This window comes from Solanum lycopersicum, chromosome 12 (assembly GCF_036512215.1).
Source record: "Solanum lycopersicum chromosome 12, SLM_r2.1".
NCBI lineage: Eukaryota > Viridiplantae > Streptophyta > Magnoliopsida > Solanales > Solanaceae > Solanum > Solanum lycopersicum.
This window is the reverse complement of record NC_090811.1, coordinates 9,542,427-9,559,742: the sequence shown is the minus strand read 5'-3', so window position 1 is coordinate 9,559,742 and position 17,316 is coordinate 9,542,427.

Here is a 17,316-nt window from a genome sequence, read left to right as displayed (position 1 = left end):
ATCTTATGGGGTTATGTATATATCTTGAAAGGGAGGAGTTATGCTATGGCCTATGAGTAGCATAATAGTGGCTGTATGCTGCAAGTTTTGGGAACTGATACATTTTTGAAACAACCTCTCTACTTCCCAAGGAAGGAGTAAGGTTCTACTCTCTTAACACTGCACTTATAGAATTATACTCAATAAGTTATTGTTGGAATGATAGTTTTAGAACAATGAAGCGATTAACTTTCCCAAAAGGTCTTTAAAATCACAAACTGTAGTGATTGCGAAACTACTATTTACTACTTCAACTTCGAAATATGTGGCTACTAAATAGAGGTTCTTAAACAGGGTAAATGAGTGATGGCATGACTATGGTGAGGGGTACACCTTTTTTTTTATACTCTTTCATAAGTTGAAAATTCTAAAGAAAGATATCACCACTTGGAGTAAGGAAGTGTTTTGACAATTTGAATCAAGAACAAGGCTCTGAATAACTATTACTTTTTTGGTCAAAAAGAGATTTATATATAGATTGACACTGAAATATTAAGTTAAACGTAGTACTAGCACTATTAGAAAAGTGTATTTTACATGAGATATTATTTGTGGAAAATTATAGCTCGTAAATTTTCTTGCGAAAATTTTAAATTTCTCAATATTAAAATATATTACTTATAAAAATTATATTCCCAACAAATTTAACAGCTAAAGTTGGAACCATTGTGCACAAAATTAGTTTCTGGGAAATTTATCCGCAGGAATAATATCTCTAGCTAAATCCTCAGGAACATGTATCATTTTTTTTTTGTTAAAAAAAAAAATTCTTTTTAGGCTGTAGGAAAATTCCATTTTGTCCAAAAAAATTATTTTGGGAATTTACCTAGACACTTTATTACCTTGGGAAGTAATTGGGGATTTAGGAATTATTAGATCAATAATCTTTTAGATGATTGGATTCTTTTATACTTATAATTTTTTTTTGGATTATAGATCAATTAAAAACTCAATTAGAACTTTAGGAATTGCAAAGTGATTGTAAGATCCACTAAGAGCTCGTTTGGATGGGCTTAAAAATTGATCAAACTGACTTAAAAAGTTAATTTTTGACTTATTAGAATATTTGGTAAGTATCGTAGTAACTTATTTTAAGTCAAAAATGACTTAGAGCCTATTTGGATAGAATTAAAAGCTGGTCAAACTGACTTAAACGTCGATTTTTGACTTATTAGAGTATTTGACAAATATCAAAATAACTTATTTTAAGTAAAAAATGACTTATTTTAAGCCAAAAGCTAAAAGGTATGTGAGGGGTGCTTTTTTTTTCCAACTTAAACGTCATTTTATGTTGACCGTATACATAATCTTTTTATCCTTAATTCTTTTATTATTTTTTTATTATTATTATTTTATTTTATTATTATTATTATTATTATAATTATTAATATTTTATTATTATTATTGTTTATTTTATTATTCTTTATTACTATTATTATTATTATTATATTGTTATTATTATTAGTTTTATTATTATATATTATTATTATTATTATTATTCTATTATTATAATTATTATTATTTATTTCATTATTCTTTATTATTATTATTATTATATATTATATGTTATTATATATTATTATTATTTTATACATTATTGATTATTATTATTATTATTTATTTTATACATTATTATTTATTATTATTATTATTATTATTTATTATTATTAATATTTTATGCATTATTATTTATTATTATTTTATGATCATCATTATTATTATTATTATTATATTATTATTATATTTCATTAGTATTATAATTTTCATATTGTTATATTAATATTATTTATAATTAATTATTTTTTTCTATTATTTTTTGTTTATTTTATCATTCTCTATTATTATAATTATATTATTATTATTATTATTATATATTATTATTATTATTATTATTATTTTCATATTATTATATTATTATTATTAGTTATTAATACTATTATTTATTATTATATATAATTATTATTATTATAATATATTATTATTATAATTATTATTTATAAACAATTTGTAATAATAAAGAAACATCTGAATGATAACAAAATATAATTACTTATGGATGTAAAATACAAATTAATTTTGTTTCATTTTTTTAAGTATAAAAATCTTAAATTAATTAACTTTTATCATGTCAACAACTTTTAAGGGTATTTCAGACATTTTGATAAAAAAATGTGTTTACCAGCACTTATTTGTCAAACACATCAACAATTTTTTTTAACTTTAGCACTTTTATCCAAACACATAACTACTTATCTTAAAAATAAGGATAATGCACAAGTACCCCCTCAACCTATGCCCGAAATCTTAGACACACTTATACTATACTAAGGTCCTATTACCCCCTGAACTTATTTTATTAATAATTTTTTACCCCTTTTTGGCCTACGTGACATTATTTTCTGGGCCCAATGCTGGTTGACTCTTTTTTTTCAAGATAGTGTCACTTAGGCTGAAAAGGGGTAGAAAATTACTTATAAAATAAGTTCGGGGGGGGGGGGGGGGTAATAGGACGTTAGTATAGTATAAGTGTGTCTTTGGGATTTCGGACATAGATTGAGAGAGTACTTGTGCATTTTCCCTAAAAATAAGTTTCAGCACTTTCAAAAGTATTTTTTAAAATCTACTTTTTTTTTAACTCCATCCAAACGGGCTCTAAGACTCATTTTCCTCCTCTCTAACTCACTTTAAAACCCACTAAAGCTTCTCTCTAAAACTCACGTGCAAAAGCAATGGTGAAAATGATCTGAATTAGTATATATAGTTCTAAGCTCATACAAAGCTCATCTCAAAACTCTCCTAGTGGACCTCATGCTTCTCTCCAATTGAATTTTTCCGAAGTAAAGGATTACAGATCAAAATATTTGCTTGTCAATCTACCCAAAAATCGAAGTTAATCTACAAATTTCAAGTTCTGTGAGTGTCACGCTACGAGCACCCCGAGACGTGGACATGGGACCTAGAATCACAAGTGATCCCAAGCTAATCCTGCTGGCATGATCATGAGCATACTAGAGATAATAAACTGATGCGGAAGGTAAATTATCATTAAAATGAAAAGATAGGAAAATACCCATATACTTTAATTGAGATACATGAAACTGATAAGTTTAATACAAAAACATATTAACTCAATACTAAGTTGAAACTAACTATGCCTAAAAATAGCCTCTAATTGACTAGAAATGTTGGGACAGGCCCCAGCTAAGTCTAGCAAAAATTGAAACTAAAGGACTAAAATACTGAAAATAAACTCATGACTATTGTCCTCAAAAAATGAGGACTCACCACTGATTCTGCTGAACTGGAGATCGGAATCGATCTAAGCATGATCTGGATGCTGAGAACCTAAACCTATATCTCGAGAAGATGGAGCACACGTATGCGTCAGTTTTTGAAAAGTACCGAGCATGTAGGATAGAGTAAAGCTGAAAAAAACATGTTGAAGCCGAATTTAAACGTGATATACTGGATGCAATGACCAAATTTATAACATGTTGAAGCCGAATACTAACTGGACTGTAAATATGGTCAATGCAATAGAGTCTGATTGAACTGAAGGAGATACTAATAACCGATAATAAAACCACATGCGCTAAATGTGGAGTCCGGTGTATACGCCCTATCGAGAGGACCCAATATACCCTGCCAGAGGTATAAAGGCATGCTAGCGTAATTACTAAACGGATGCCTACAAAGGGGACTTACAACCTACTTGGCTAGTAGTTCTGGGACTACTTAGGTAAGCTAAACCCTAGTCCAACTCGGTATTATGCTACTCCCAATGAATTTAGCGGTTAACTGATTATGACTAAGTTTCTGTAAATTCTGGATAGATCAAACTGAACATGCAAACTAAGAATGCAAGAATTAATCTGATAATGATGCATTAATAATTGAGCATGTATATCTGAAGTAACTGAAATATCTGACCTAGCATGTGTAATTCAAAAAATTAAAAAAATTCCAACAAGTACTTGAATATTCCACTAACAATGACTAATAATCAAATGAATTAAACTAACTAAATTGAAGCCATGGAAATGAGGAGGTTTCACCAACTGTTGATGGAAAGAGTTCTTACTGAAGCATCTGCTATCATGGGTATATGAAATGTAAGGTATATAAAACTAACAGAACGAAACATCAAATTTTAATTGAGTACATAAGCTAAAAAGTAATTCATCTGAAAGTAGAGCATGTAAATGTAATGAAAACAGATAAACCTTTACAACAGAGAGAATACAATATATCAAAGGATAAATGCACAAAAATTGTGTAGTGCGGTTACCTCTCCTATATGATTTGCTAATTATTGCATAGGAGCGGAGGTTTTACCCTGTGCATACTCAAAGGGTAGCGGCTGCAGGTTACCCTTGTCATAAAAGATAGTATATTTTACTTTTCTTGGAGAGTTCCTCTAACGGGCAACCATCACTATGAATCTCTTGATGATACAACGTCTAGCCCATGTTTTCACAGCCATCATATAGTTTGTTAGAGCATATGAAAAAAATGAATTTATGGATCCATATTAAAAGCCCTCAACAAAGTTGGGTTAGGAGCCACAAGAACTAGCGAAAGGATCCTATCTGTGCAGTCTGCACAGTTTTTAGGGTTTGAGTTATTTGAACTCTTGCTCAAATTGATGTTCAATACTCCTTCTAAAAACATGCATTTATGATATATATATATATATATATATATATATATATATATATATATAGAGAGAGAGAGAGAGAGAGAGAGAGAGAGAGAGAGTTAATACTAAAAAGTACTTGTTTATTAGGTTACCAAAAATCTTGCACATAACCACGTTACATCATCTAAAGATGTATCTTGAATGTGATCATCTATATTTAGGATAGTACTAGTCCTTTTGAATTGATCTAGTCTTGCTTTTAAAAGACATATTTTGTATCAATTAGTGCAAAGTATGAATTAGAATAAGTTTCTTAGAGCATAGTTCTATGCATGATCTAGAACATGAAAGAAGGTCATTTTTATTAAACTAGGTAAATTATCCGCGCTTCGCGTGGTGGTGAATTACGTCAATAATGTACTTTTGAACATTGATAATATAATTATTTTTTAGTGGGTACAGTCTTACGATAAATTGTCAGAATATTCTACCCAAAGATGAAAGAAATATTTTTTTAATCTTAAAACCAAATTTTTTTAATTCTATGTGTATGCATTTTGTTATTAAGTCTTTATTTAACTATAGTTATTAATCACCAAAGTCTTTAAAAAAATGTAAATTGTTTCATTGTCTATATTTGTATTTTTAAAAAGTGGTACAAACATTTTATTCATTAATTGTGAGATTTTTTCTCCTATTCAAGGCCTCTACATACAGAAACAGAATATTTTACATCTTTTATAATTAATTAACTACTTGATAAGTTAATTAAAATTTAAAAACACATTTCATGGAGTTCGATGGAATAACGTATGCCGCTCAAATTGGATTAAATGATGTTTTGCCAAGTCTACTATTCAAAATCATTCGCAGCCGATGACACTACTTTGATAGCCAAAAGACATGTTTTGTTGTTTATGTTTCGATAAATATGGTTAAATAACTTTTAAAAAAATTGCGACTTTTAATCTAATATTTATATGGATATAATTATTTCTTTACTATTTGATTAATATGGATTCATCCTACTTTGAGGGGTAGTTCATCGACTCCAATCCAAAATTTTAACCCCAAGCTTTTTATCAAGGTTGAGTAATATGCTTACCATCCCATATTCCTTTATTTTTTGCATGTCACTAATCAACTGAATGTTTCTATAAGATAGAAAGTTGAATAACTAAGACTCCAAGGTAGTGTGGAACCACCATAACTTTTGAACACTCAAAAGCCCCTTCTTAGACATCACATGGATCTTTTAGCCACTGAAAACTTTATAAAGATTAAAGTCATTTATTTTACAAGTTTCATTACAAGAAAACTGTGAATTACATGGAGATTTTTTTTGGAAAATTGTATGAAAATTTGTAGGAAAATAAGTTTCATAAGGATTTTCATACTAGTTCCTAGGAAAATCCCTATGTAATTTACACTTTTTTTTAGTGTTTATGAATTCTAATCTACATGACACCATTAGTCTAATGATTACATCAAACTCTTGATTAACATATTTTTACTTCAACATAATGATCAAAAGCATAAATATAAACAACAAAGTTTAAAACATTTACTCAAAAATAACAATTAATAACATTAGCATAAATTAATAACCGTAAAACATACCAGAATCTGTAACAATAGAATAAAACAGATAGAAAAATATCGATCACACTGAATGTACATTGTCCCCTTAAGAAAATTATTCTCTTCTCTAGTACCTAAGGTTTTAAGAAATAGCTAGATCCTCTCAAGATAGAATAATTCTATTTACCAGTGTATTGATACAAAAATAATAGTACAAGTGAGTCACTCAACAAGAGCAAAGTACATGAATAATTAATTGTGTAGAAGAAAAAGAAGTTAAGATTTTTCGTTGTTTTAAAATGAGAGAAAATTCCTCTATTTATAGACAACAAAAGTTTGTGTTAGTAAATTCTTATTGTGCCTTTATAGGAAAAGTCACACCGCTTTTAAAAAGTCACAACTTTTCATAAAAATCACAATTTTTCATAAAAGTCTCAATTCTTCATAAAAGTTGCAACTGTTCATAAAAGCCGCAACTTTTTATAAAAGTCACAATTTTTCATAAAAATCACAACTAGTTTTGAAAATAAATGAATTAAAAGGAAAGTCTCGTCTGTGGTGGTGCCACGTAGGCGGGTCAAGAGTTCTCTTTTATATATATATTAGGTAATTTGTCTGCGCTTCGTGTGGTCATAAATAATAATTGCATAGAACTTGCAAATTATTTTTTCCTAATATCCATGCATTAAAATTAATGGAAAAATAGGTTCTTAAAAAATATTAGAGCAATATTCCATCATGAATTTAATTATTTGTCGTTATCACTTATCACATAACTCAAGAACCTCTACAGAATGAATTAGTCACTAAATAATAAATCATTGGTTCTTTAATCAACATTGAAAGGAAATAAAGAAGAAAATAAGAATATATATACAGAGGCATTCCCTAATAAAAAAAAACATTTAAGTTGCATACATTATACAATTGCCCTAATAAAAAGAAACGTTTAAGTTGCATACATTATACAATTGTGATATATGTCTTAGGAGAAAATTTCAAAAATGTTAACATATTTAAAAAAATAAATTACACTTGAACATAAAAGCAGCTATAACTTTTGAATTTGCATAATGAATTTCTTCAATTGATAAGTGAGAAATTTCATATCTATTGAAAAATAAATAATATGTAAGGTTATGTATAGTAATTTTAATTTATAAAATTCAATATAGAAATCAACCCATGAATTTCTTTAAATGTCACGAACCAAAACGAGCCGCGAGTGGCACCCACACTTATCCTACTATGTGAGCGAACCAACCAATCTAAACCCCAACATTTCAACCATAATAAACAGAATATAATGCGGAAGACTTAAAACTCAATAATATAACCAATAAATAACTTCTAAAATTCAAAACTTATTATTATCCCCAAAATCTGGAAGTCATCATCACAAGAACATCTATCCCCAAATTACTAAATCTAAGAGTATCTAAGAAGCTAAAATAAGTAAAAGAGATGGTCCATGTCCGAACTTCAAGACATCAAGACACGAAGGAAAGAATCCAGTCCAAGCTAGGAATAATAGCTCACCCTGAAGTCTGATTATGCTGAAGTCTGGCTAGAGTTGCGGTTGAGTCGAAGTCGATGGCACGTTTGCTGCACTCCGCAAATAACAAAGAAAGAAACATACAAGTAGGGGGTCAGTACAAGGCACAAGTACTGAGTAGATATCATCGGTCAACTCAAAATAGAAAGCAATATATATCAGATAATAACATAAAATCGACTACCACACTCAACAGATAACAACAACAAGTACCATAACCATTGGCCACAACTCAAGCACATCTATGAGGACTCACGCCTCCATACTATACTCGTTTGGGAAATAGGTTCTTTAAATTGAGTATATTAACATAATTCAAGATTCATTCTTTTTACTATTCTGGTGTCGGAACGTGACACTCCGATCCTCCTCATACTATCCGGGTGTCGGAACGTGACACTCCGATCCTCTACTATCCTAGTGTCGGAACGTGACACCCGATCCACTACTACTATCCTGGTGTCGGAACGTGACACCCGATCCACTACTACTATCCTGGTGTCGGAACGTGACACCCGATCCATTACTACTATCCTGGTGTCGGAACGTGACACCCGATCCACTAATACTATCCTGGTGTCGGAACGTGACACCCGATCTACTAATACTATCCTGGTGTCGGAACGTGACACCCGATCCACTACTACTATCCTGGTGTCGGAACGTGACACCCGATCCACTAATACTATCCTGGTGTCGGAACGTGACACTCGATCCACTACTACTATCCTGGTGTCGAAACGTGACACCCGATCCATTAACCTCATTCTTTTAGTTCATCAAGCCTTCTTTTATACCAAGGCATCAGCATTAACAGAGAGGGTTTTAGGTTTAAGCTTCACAACCTCATCTTTCCAACCCATTACAATTACATAATCACATCATGCAAGCATACAATTAAGCATATAGAAGACTTTACAATACTACCAATACATATCATTCGCTATTAAGAGTTTACTATGAAATAGCATAAACCATAACCTACCTCCACCGAAGAATCGTGATCAAGAAATCTACTTCTCCAATGCTTTGCTTTCCTCTTCGTTTCTCCCCTCTTCTCGTTCGTTCTCCCCTCTTTTCTCTGTTCTTTCTATTTTTCCTTATTCAAACTCTTTTTCTTTTACCCTAATTACCATATAATTAAGTATAAAAGATGGTAAAAGTAACTCACTATTTATTCCAAGGTTGTCTCCTTTAACCCCCAAGTAATTGAATTATTAACATTAAACCACTAACTTTATAATTATAAGCAGAAATAGTCCAAAACGCCCCTTAAAACATTTAACAGAAATCTGACCCAGTCAGGGTTACGCAGCCTATGACGGCCTGTCGTGCCTGCGACGGTCCGTCCTGCTTCTTCCGTCACAAAGTTCAGAGACTCAATTCATTAAAGAGTCTGTGACGGTCCGTCTTGCCTACGACGGTCCGTCCTGCTCTTCCGTCGCGAAGTTTGGAGAGTTGTTCTCAGTACCCAATTTTTTCCAGAGTCTAAGTGTTTTGGAACGAGACACCCTCGACAGTCCGTCGTGCCCATGACGGTCCGTCGTGGGATCCGTCGACTCAGACAGTTATTACAAGAAATAAACTCTACTGCTCAAAACGACTAAACAGGTCGTTACAATAGATTCCAATTTACCCATCGTTCGTCCCCGAACAATCACAAGAAGAAAAACAAGGACGAAAAGGAGTACCTGAATCTGTAAACAGGTGTGGGTATGTTTCTTGCATATCGGCCTCCTTCTCTCAAGTGGACTCTTCAACTGGTCGATTCTTCCATTGAACTTTGATGGATGCAATCTCCCTTGATCTCAACTTGCGGACTTCTCTATCTAAAATGGCAACAGGCTCCTCCTCATAAGACAAATTCTCATCAAGAAGAACTGAATCCCAACGAATGATGTAGTTTCCATCCCCATGGTATATTTTCAACATAGACACATGAAATACCGGGTGCACTCCTGACAGTCCTGGGGGTAAGGCTAATTCATAAGCTACCTCCCCCATGCGTTTCAGAACTTCAAATGGACCAATGTACCTCGGACTAAGCTTACCTCGCTTACCGAACCGCATCACCCCTTTCATGGGCGACACCTTCAGCAAGACTTGCTCACCCTCCATAAACTCCAAGTCTCTAACCTTTCGATCTGCATATTCTTTCTGTCTACTTTGAGCCGCTAAAAGCTTTTCTTGAATGCATTTCACTTTATCTAACGATTCCCTCAGAAGGTTAGTACCCCAAGGTCTAACCTCAAATGCATCAAACCACCCAATGGGAGACCTACATCTTCTACCATACAGTGCCTCAAATGGGGCCATATCAATACTTGAGTGATAGCTATTGTTGTATGAGAACTCTGCTAAGGGTAAGAAGTTATCCCATTGACCACCAAATTCTATCACACATGCACGAAGCATATCCTCCAAAACCTGAATCGTTCGCTCAGACTGACCATCGGTCTGAGGGTGAAATGCGGTACTAAGATCCAACCTAGTACCTAATTCGGCATGCAATGTTCTCCAAAACTTAGAAGTAAATTGCGTACCCCTATCTGATATGATGGAGAGTGGAACTCCATGCAATCGAACAATTTCTGAGATATAAAGTTTGGCTAACTTCTCCGCATTGTAAGTCACCTTGACCGGAATGAAATGAGCAGACTTAGTTAATCTGTCAACAATTACCCAAATGGAGTCATACTTACCCATTGTCTTTGGAAGACCAACCACGAAGTCCATTGCAATTCTCTCCCACTTCCATTCAGAAATGGGCATTCTCTGAAGTGTCCCTCCAGGCCTCTGGTGTTCATACTTTACCTGCTGACAATTCGGGCATTGAGCAACAAAATCAACAATGTCATGCTTCATCCTACTCCACCAAAAATGTTGTTTTAGGTCACGGTACATCTTGGTTGCACCAGGATGTATAGAATACCTTGAACTATGAGCCTCTGTAAGAATAGTGTGAATCAAATCATCGACGCGGGGTACACATACCCTTCCCTTCATCCTCAACACACCTTCCTCATCGATTTTTGCTTCTTTAGCCTCTCCTTGCAATACCTTATCTCGAATCCGGATCAGTTTCTCATCAGTAAACTGTTTTCCCTTAATCTTGTCAAGAAAGGAAGATCTTGCCTCCACACAGGCCAAAAATCCTCCCTTCTCATTTACTCCTAGCCTCATGAGGTCATTAGCCAGAGTCTGAACCTCTCTAGCCAATGGGCGTCTGGAAACCTGTAAGTGAGCTAGGCTTCCCATGCTCCCTGCTTTTCTACTTAACGCATCTGCCACAACGTTAGCTTTTCCCGGATGATACAAAATAGTGATATCGTAGTCCTTCAGTAGTTCCATCCATCTCCTCTGTCTCAGATTCAAATCTCTCTGAGTAAAGACATACTGTAGACTACGATGATCCGTATAGACTTCACACTTAACGCCATATAGATAATGTCTCCATTGCTTTAATGCAAACATTACTGCAGCCAACTCCAAATCATGGGTCGGATAATTACGTTCATGCACCTTTAATTGCCTCGAAGCATAAGCAATTACATTCTTCTCTTGCATTAGCACTGCACCCAATCCAAAATAGGATGCATCACAATAAACAATGAAATTCTTACCTTCCACTGGCAGGGTAAGAATTGGTGCAGTAGTTAACAAGGTCTTGAGTTTCTGAAAGCATTCTTCACACTCGTCTTACCATACAAATGGAACACCCTGCTTAGTCAAATTTGTCAATTGGGAAGCAACGGAGGAAAATCCCTTGACAAATCGACGGTAGTAGCTAGCTAAACCAACAAAGCTCCTTACCTCTGTAACATTAGTAGGTCTTACCCAACTCTTCACTGCTTCGATCTTAGAAGGATCCACCATCACTCTATCCTTAGAAACCACATGCCCCAAGAAGGACACTTAATCTAGCCAAAACTCACACTTGGAGAATTTGGTATAAAGCTTTTTCTCCCTCAACATTTCCAATACAATTCTTAAGTGCTCCTCATGTTCTTTCCTGCTCTTTGAGTATACCAATATATCATCGATGAATACAATGACAAAGAGGTCCAGATATGGCTTAAAAATCCCGTTCATCAAGCTCATGAAAGCAGCAGGGGCATTCGTAAGTCCAAAAGACATTACTAAGAACTCATAATGTCCATACCTGGTCCGAAAAGCAGTCTTTGGCATATCCGTTCCCCGTATTTTCAATTGATGATAACCAGATCTCAAATCAATTTTTGAGAAGGTACAAGCACCTTGTAACTGATCGAGCAAATCATCGATGCGAGGAAGAGGATACCTGTTCTTAATAGTTACCTTATTCATTTGTCTGTAGTCTATGCACATCCGAAAACTTCCATCCTTCTTCTTCACAAACAAAACAGGATCACCCCAAGGGGATGCACTTGGTCTAATAAAGCATTTGCTTAACAACTCTTAAAGTTGGGCCTTTAACTCTCTTAACTCAGCGAAAGCCATCCTATAAGGGGGTATGGAAATGGGGCGAGTACCCGGCTCCAGATCAATACAGAAATCAATATCTCTATCCGGTAGCATACCAGGAAGGTCTGTAGGAAACACATCCAGAAACTCACGGAATATCGAAACCGACTCAATCGAAGGTACTTGAGTAGTATCATCCCTGAGGTGTGCCAAGAAAGCTAAACAACCCTTACTAACCATTCTCTTAGCACGAAGAAAGGAGATAATACAAACTGGAGTGGAAGTGTAGTCACCCTCCCACACTAACGGATCTGGCCCAAGCTTGGCCAACGTTACAGTTTTAGCATTACAATCTAAGATTGCAAAATTTGGAGAAAGCCAAGTCACACCCAGAATTACATCGAAGTCAACCATTTCTAGGATAACCAAGTCTACATGAGTATTGCTCCCCACAAAAGTCACAAGACAAGACCTATACACCTTTTCAACTATCACTAACTCATCCACCGGAGTAGAAACACGAATAGGCGTGTCAAGCAAATCACAATGTAAATCAAAACTAGTAGCAAATGAGGAAGATACATAAGAAAATATGGATCCAGGATCAAACAATACAGAAGCCATGCAATCACAAACCAAAAGATTACCTGTGATGACAGCATCTAATGTCTCCGCTTCAGATCTCCCAGGGAAAGCATAACAATGGGCCCTATCACCTGTCTGTCTGTTGCCCCTGCCATGTTGTGCTGTAGAAGTTCCAGTTTGCCCGCCACCCCGGTTGATTTGGTGACCACCATTACCTCGGCCACCACGTTCTCCAGAATAGAGGCCTCTTCCATGACCACCTCTACCTCTGACTATTGGGGGCTTGTAACTCTGTTTTGGACAATATCTCTTAATATGCCCAATTTCTCCACATCCATAACACTCTTTGGGTTCAAGCATAGGTCTCTGTGCGAACGACGGAGTCTTGGGATAACCTCCAAACTCAGAGAAATGTTGACCGGTCTGCGGTGGACCCCCAGCTACAGTCTGCAGTGAAGACTGAATAGGTCGGGCTGGGTAACCTCCTGCACCCTGTCCTCTGGAGTAAGAACCATTAAACTCACCTCCCTTACGAAACTTCTTAGTTGCTGATGCCATGGTGAAGTCATCTGGCTTCACTCCCTCCACCTCTATCACAAAGTCTACCACTTCCTGAAAGGATTTTGCTGCAGTAGATACCTGTAAGGCTGGAATCTGCAAATCTGACCTCAATCCCTTCACAAAACAGCGAATCCGCTCTTGTGGACTGAAGCAAAGCTGGTTGGCATACCTAGATAATGCACGAAACTTAGCCTCATATGCAGTAATCGACATCCTGCCTTGCTCTAGGCTCAGGAACTCATCTCTCCTCATATCCCTCAAAGTCCGGGGTATATACTTCTCCATAAACAAGCTAGAGCTGGTTGACACTCAACATATGATCGCCACCACATTTTAGCGTTCCCTTGAAATTGATAGGTCACAAACTCGACGCCAAATCGTTCTATTATACCCATCTTGTGTAGTAGCTCATGACAATCAACCAAAAAATCATAGGCATCCTCAGATTCAGCACCCTTGAAGACTGGAGGTTTCAATTTCAAGAACTTACTGAAAAGTTCATGCTGATCACTTGTCATTATAGGCCCTGTAGTCAACCTAGGAAACGTGCCTATTTCCAATGAGGCATCCATGCGGGGAGCCACAGCAGCTGCATGTTGTACTCCCGGAACCTGAGGTGCTGGTGCAGAAAACACTGGAGGTGTCTGGCCTTGATCAGATAACCCGCTAAGATAAGCAAGAACCTGATTAATCATCTCTAGGGTAGGTTGGGGTGGTAATTCCTCACTCTGCACTTGTTGATTCTCCCCTTCCTCACCCTCTCTTAATACTTCCTCAGTCGATGGAGGAGTCACCGCTCTAGTACTAGCTGGGCCCGGTGCTTGTCCTCTTCCTCTAGAGGACGTCCTCCCGCGACCTCTACCACGGCCTCTTGCCACTGCTCCTCTTCGAGCTACAGCCCTAGTGGCTGGATCAGACGCATCTTGTCTTCTCGGTGTTGGTGTTGACGCAGTTGTTGCTCTAGTTCTAACCATCTGCGAAATAGAGTGAAGATGGTCAGATACCAATTAGTATCACCTAGATACCAATTGGATCCAAGTAATAGCACGAAAGAAAGAACAGAATTTTCCTAAAGTCCTATAGCCCCTCAAAGAAAAGTAAAGGCGTCCCCCTACCGTTCCTCAAGACTCTACTAGACTCGTTCTTGTGTGATGAGATCAACGAACCTAATGCTCTGATACCAAGTTTGTCACGACCCAAAACGAGCCGCGACTGGCACCCACACTTATCCTACTATGTGAGTGAACCAACCAATCTAAACCCCAACATTTCAACCATAATAAACAGAATATAATGCGGAAGACTTAAAACTCGATAATATAACCAATAAATAACTTCTAAAATTCAAAACTTATTATTATCCCCAAAATCTGGAAGTCATCATCACAAGAACATCTATCCTCAAATTACTAAATCTAAGAGTATCTAAGAAACTAAAATAAGTAAAAGAGATGGTCCATGTCCGAACTTCAAGACATCAAGACGCGAAGGAAAGAATCTAGTCCAAGCTAGGAACAATAGCTCACCCTAAAGTCTGATTATGCTGAAGTCTGGCTAGAGTTGCGGTTGAGTCGAAATCGATGGCACGTTTGCTGCACTCCGCAAATAACAAAGAAAGAAACATACAAGTAAGGGGTCAGTACAAGGCACAAGTACTGAGTAGATACCATCGGCCAACTCAAAATAGAAAGCAATATATATCATATAATAACATAAAATCGACTACCATACTCAACAGATAACAACAACAAGTACCATAACCATTGGCCACAACTCAAGCACATCTATGAGGACTCACGCCTCCACACTATACTCGTTTGGGAATTAAGTTCTTTAAATTGAGTATATTAACATAATTCAAGATCCATTCTTTTTACTATCCTGGTGTCGAAACGTGACACTCCGATCCTCCTCATACTATCCTGGTGTCGGAACGTGAAACTCCGATCCTCTACTATCCTGGTGTCAGAACGTGACACCCGATCCACTAGTACTATCCTGGTGTCGGAACGTGACACTCGATCCACTACTACTATCCTGGTTTCGGAACGTGACACCCGATCCACTAATACTATCCTGGTGTCGGAACGTGACACCCGATCCACTACTACTATCCTGGTGTCGGAACGTGACACCCGATCCACTAATACTATCCTGGTGTCAGAACGTGACACCCGATCCACTACTACTATCCTGGTGTCGGAACGTGACACCCGATCCACTAATACTATCCTGGTGTCGGAACGTGACACCCGATCCACTACTACTATCCTGGTGTCGAAACGTGACACCCGATCCATTAACCTCATTCTTTTAGTTCATCAAGCCTTCTTTTACACCAAGGCATCAGCATTAACAGAGAGGGTTTTAGGTTTAAGCTTCACAACCTCATCTTTCCAACCCATTACAATTACATAATCACATCATGCAAGCATACAATTAAGCATATAGAAGACTTTACAATACTACCAATACATATCATTCGCTATTAAGAGTTTACTATGAAATAGCATAAACCATAACCTACCTCCACCGAAGAATCGTGATCAAGAAATCTACTTCTCCAATGCTTTGCTTTCCTCTTCGTTTCTCCCCTCTTCTCGTTCGTTCTCCCCTCTTTTCTCTGTTCTTTCTATTTTTCCTTATTCAAACTCTTTTTCTTTTACCCTAATTACCATATAATTAAGTATAAAAGATGGTAAAAGTAACCCACTATTTATTTCAACGTTGTCTCCTTTAATCCCCAAGTAATTGAATTATTAACATTAAACCACTAACTTTATAATTATAAGCAGGAATAGTCCAAAACGCCCCTTAAAACATTTAACAGAAATCCGACCCAGTCAGGGTTATGCAGCCTGTGACGGCCCGTCGTGTCTGCGACGGTCCGTCCTGCTTCTTCCGTCACAAAGTTGAGAGACTCAATTCATTAAAGAGTCTGTGACGGCCCGTCGTGCCTACGACGGTCCGTCCTGCTCTTCCGTCGCGAAGTTCGGAGAGTTGTTCTCAGTACCCAATTTTTTCCAGAGTCTAAGTGTTTTGGAACGAGACACCCTCGACGGTCCGTCGTGCCCATGACGGTCCGTCGTGGGATCCGTCGACTCAGACAGTTATTACAAGAAATAAACTCTACTGCTCAAAACGACTAAACAGGTCGTTACATTAAACTAAGTAGAATAATTATTTTCTGCATAATCAATATATGTATATATGTGTATATGTTAAACTTAACTGGATACAATAACTTTGCAGAAATATAAACAACAAAATTTAAAATATGTACTCAAAACAAGAATTAATATCATAAGCATAAAATAATGAGCGTAAAAAACATACCAGGATATGTAAAAATAGAATGAAATAGAAAGAAAAAAATCGAGTCCACTTAATGCACAATGTCCCTTTTGAGAAAACTATTCCCTTCAAATACAATAGGTTTAAAGAATTACATCATCTCTTGATGGAACAATTTTATCATTCACTTATTGATGTAAAAACAGTGGTGTTAGTAAGTTACTCAACAAGAGAAAAGTACACAAATATTTAATTTTGTGCATGTAGAAGAAGAAGATCAGAAATTTATTGTTTAAAATGAGAGGAAATCCCACTATTTATAGACAACAAAGGGTAGTGTGAACAAATATTTATTGTGCCTTATCAGAAAGGTCACAACTATTTAAAAAAGTTACAACCCTTCAAAAAATTCACAACCTTTCATAAAAGTCGCAACTTTTCATTAAAGTCACAATTTTTTATAAAAATCGCAACTTTTGATAAAAGTCGCAACTATTCAATATAGTCATAGTTTTTCATAAAAGTCACATATTTTCATGAAAGAGAAAGAGTGATTTTACAAATAAATAAATTAAAAATAATTCTTGCTTTTGATGACGCCACGTAAAAGGGCCTATAA